Below are 5,000 nucleotides of genomic sequence, written 5' to 3'. Positions count from 1 at the left end.
TACAATGAATAATAACGGTGTTATATGCGTTTGAAGTATAGCAGTAGCCTTCCGAGTTCAGAGAGTTTTAACCATCAGTGGCTGAGCGGATTAGACACTGTCTCAGGAGCCTCTTGGCGTCATAGCGGTAGGTTCGAGTCCTATGCGCGATGGCCATAAAAATTATCTGGTTGATGTCACTGTTCACAAGCAAATTTCTCATATTACATTTAATATGTTAATTTTTATCCATGTTCCACCATTTCCCTTTTTCTCTACTTTTGATATGAGGTGTAATAAAGTAAAAGAAACATCATACGACACGTTTCATTTCTGTTTCAATACGTTCCATCATGGGCCATGAATTATTCTAGATTGACTGGATTATGACTGCAAATGCATCACCAGTTCAGATTGATTGCTTCAATAGTCTGTGATTCTTTTCATCATATCCTGAAGTGAAACTGTTTGAGCAATCTTCTGCAAAGTTCCAAGGTATTGACATACCTAATGTCACATCAAAACATTTCGTCCATTATGTTGCTGACAATATAGATCACAACATTGATACACTAGATAATCGCAATGGTTTTCGTGGAATGGGTATTATTACCGCAGTAATACCGATGACCAAATTACGAACACAGATTCTCCGGATATCAGTAATAGCAGAGGATGTAGCAGCTGTCGGCAGAATCAAAATATACTTCTATAAATCAACAAACAATTAGGCCCCACCCTTGACATATGACAAACTGCGTTTGCCTATTTATAAAGACCCTACATCACCCGGGTATCAGTAACAACAGAGGATGTAGCAGCTATCAGCAGAATCAAAATACACCTCTATAAATCAACAAACAGTGAGCCCCCACCCTTGACATATGACAAACTGTATTTGCCCATATGAAAACCCTACATCAAAACAGATCACGGATATCAGTAATAGCAGAGGATGTGTCAGTTGTCGACAGACTCAAAATACACTTCCATAAATCAACAAGCAGTGAGGCCTCACCCTTGACATATGACAAACTGCATTTGCCTATCTATGAAGACTCTACATAAATTTTTAGCCCGTTTTGGAAAGTTTCTTGGCCTCTTTGTTTACCAAGACTTGGGTGGTCAGGAATAATGCAAACAGTGTCGCATGGTATCCAGCCAGGGCAGTGATTCATTATTTTCCTCCCAGTAATTTATTTTGATCCGATCAAACTCAGGTACATGTACTCAACTTTCTGCTTTGTGTCTTTTGAAGCTAAGCGCCAGAATATGCATCTATTTCTCACTTTTGATCAGCTTCTCTGGTGGAAGGTTCAGATGATCCTAGTTAGAGAAAGTATAAAGAGTGATCTGCGCTCTATCATGCTCCGTCTTTGGGGAGGCTTCCACAATGAAAAGAGTTTTTTGGGTGCATTGGGAAAATCATGTCTGAGACAGGCGTAGTTGAGCTGCTTGAATCAGTATATGCACCAAATGTTATTACTCACATGCTTAGTGGCAAAGCATTAGCAAGAGTATTCAGGGGGCACTGTCCTGTGGACGCAGCATTAAATGTAATAATATCTCAGACATCTAGCTTTCCTCTTCCAGAAATGCATCGTGTGCTGGCCCAGAGACTACAAAGGCTGACAGTGCCTCAGATGTACAATTAGAAGAAGTTGATGATACTGATAAACCTTTTTCGGTATGTATCAAAGAAAATGAAGACAATATGGAGCATCAAATTGGTCAAAAGGAAATTGAGCCAAGATACACGTAAATTATTGCTAGTAATACATGCTATTAATGAATGTGATACAATCTCCCGTATGTTTGGTATTGGGAAAGACTTTGCTCTTCGGAAAGTAAGAAGTGACAGTGGCATGTAAGAAATAACAGTTCCTGGCGAGAAATTAACGAGTCGTTTGTATAGTGGTGACATAAATGAGGGATTGGACTTAACGTTACAGACTGTTTTGAGATGGCAACGAGAGACAACTCTTCTGTTCAAGTACACACCCTTCCTCCCACAATGGCAGTTTTATGTTACCGCAGTGCCTGTACATATTTTCAGTGCCATGAGTGAATGGGTAACACTTTGAATGCAAAGGAGTGGGGATGGGTTCGTAAACAGGGCTGATTAGAACCCAAAACTACAGACTTGGCAACTGCCATAAGTCACTGCTGCATATTATGCGCTGTAAGTGTAAAGCTCTCCTGAAATGTTCAGCTGCATGTGGAGAAAGCAGAGGGATTGGATGAGCAAATAGAATGGCGTCCGAAGATACTTTTGTGGACAGTGAATAAAAGACATTTATACATGGAGGTGTTTAATATGTTTAACCCTTTCACGTTCCCATGACGGCATTGAACAATTTAAAGCGTTTCATCTAGGGTATTTGAATTCAAACTATGATACATCACTTAAAATCTAGTTTATTTAACTACACGATGGTATAATCAAAATTATTCTATCTTAATAATTTTATTTATCTTGGAGATTTTTCTTAAGGAGTGTGTATTACTTTGTTTTAATGCTTTACTATTGATTAAAATTCAGGCTAGAATACATCACTCAGAAGCTAAATTATTCAGTTACAGGATGATATAATCCAATTTATTCTATCCTTATTAGTTTTATTTTATTTATCTTATTTATTTAATTTATTTCACTTAATATATTTATTTATTTCATTTATCTATTTATTTATATATTTATATATTTATTTATTTATTTATTTATTTATTTTTACTTATTCATTTATTATTTATTCATTTATTTATCTATTAATTTATTCATTTATTCATCTATTTATCTATTTATTTATTTATTTATGTATTTATTTATTTATTATTTATTTATTATTATCTTTTTAATGTTAAATTTGTACCTTTCAGCTAAGTTCCACGCGTCTTTTTGTGTTTTATTATGAGTTTAACTTTTCTCTGAACAAAGCACCTTGAAGAATCATTCTTTAGCTACAAAACTAGACCAGCCCAAACCCATTATAATGAATAATCATGGTACTATACGCGTTTGAAGTACAACATTCTGCATTACCAGTATAACATTTTTATGTTTAATATGTTAATATCTAACCATGTTCCGCCACTTCCCTTTTTCTCTACGTTTGATATGTGATGCAATAAAGTATTAGGAACATCATACAGCAGGTTTCATATCTGTTCCAATTATTTTCAGGGCAATAAATTGTGCTAGATTGACTGGACTTTTAGTGTGCCAGGTTAAGTGCTTGCCCATCTGTTGTTGACGCAGGTACATTCACATCTACAAAAGTTTCAGAGTACTAATCAGTCTGGGTTCTCGCCAGGTAAGTCAACAAAAGATCGGATCCTAGCGCTAAGTGCACTTGTGGAGCCCCGACGTTAGTTTCAACAAGTGTTTTTTTAAATTTCTACCTTATGTTGATATCAAGAAGGCTTTTGACTCGGTGCATTGTGAGGTATTCTGGTGTCTTCTGTGGGTCACCGGGATTCCTGGGGATATTATTGAATTGATGTCAGGCTTATACTCTGGGACAGAGAGTATGAAGGAGTGTAACCGTCACTAACCATTAGAGGAACTTGTTCGGAATTACAAGGTCTTTCTTCAGGAGATGAAGGAGCATGGCAACCGTCATGTAGTCTGTGGGATCCTTTCGAGGATCTACGCTTGCTCGTGCTGGAATAGTAGATCCATAGGGATCAATGAGAGGATATCACGATTGTGCATGCAACTGGGATACCACTTTCTTGATCCTTGGTATCTCTTTTCCAGGCGTCATGACCTTTATGCTTCTGATGGGATCCACCTTACTCACAGAGGCAAAGATACGAACCTCATTGTGGGAGTTTGTAATGAACTAGTTCCTTTTTTGGGTGTAGAAGTTCAAAGGGAAGGGGAAATAAAGTGTATTGGGGAAAACAGAGTAGGGTATAGCAATAATGTAGACCAATATGTCAGTGTAGGACAAAATATCATCTTAGGATATAATGTCGATAGAGGACGATGTATTACATTAGATGTAATATCAAAGGACAAATTATCACGATGGGAGGTAATAATAGTGGCGGACAAAATATCGCGATGGAATATAATGATAGCAGAGGACAAAATATCACGATGGTATAAACGAGTATTGATAGTGAAGGACGAAATATCACGGTAGGATATAATATCAGTGGAGAACAAAATATCATTTTATGAAGGGATGCCGGACAGAATGTCAATGAACGATGGGTGGCCGGTGTGGAGCGCGGTGACGTAGGGGGGGGGGTAAGGGTATACATGAGATCTGATGTCCGTGATAGGACAACTAAGATGATTAATACTTACATCCCGTTTAGGGACAGACGCTCCTCAAATTAGACTCGTCCAAAATGGCTTAATAAAGAAACAGAAAAAAATATTGCTAAAGAGAGACAAGCTTATAAAAAATACAACTGCTCGGGTGCACCTAATGATTATCAAATTCATGTAATAATGCAGAGAGATTAAAAAATACAGTAAAAAAAAAAAAGATAATACAAAATGAATATCGCTGATAAATCCAAAGATACTCCCAAAGAACTCTATAGTTACATTAGAGATAAGAAGGTTATTAGGAATCACATTGGCTCACTATTATGTGCTGACGGTCAACTTGAATATTCAAATGAAGGAATGTGTGATATTTTAAACAACTATTTTAGCTCTGTAATTGTAAACGAAACACCTCAAAGTAATTTCCAATCTGAAACCTGTGAAAAGTCAGGTGTGAACTTGCTACGGTATATATAACGAAAGAAAAATTATAAGGTGTATAGAAAAAATCAGAGTTAATAAAACACCAGGGCCTGACGGTTGTCATCCAAGAATCTTAAAAGAAGCAAAAAATAAGATTGTTGTTCTATTAGAAATTATTGCCAAGAAATCCATCATATCCAAATATATATATATATATATATATATATATATATATATTATATATATATATAAATATATATATAAATATGTATATATATATATATATATATATATATATATATAAAGAAACGAC

Source organism: Oratosquilla oratoria, chromosome 15, assembly GCF_046742065.1.
Source record: "Oratosquilla oratoria isolate Oo_2021 chromosome 15, ASM4674206v1, whole genome shotgun sequence".
In the NCBI taxonomy this organism is placed as follows: domain Eukaryota; kingdom Metazoa; phylum Arthropoda; class Malacostraca; order Stomatopoda; family Squillidae; genus Oratosquilla; species Oratosquilla oratoria.
This window is presented reverse-complemented; position numbering follows the sequence as displayed.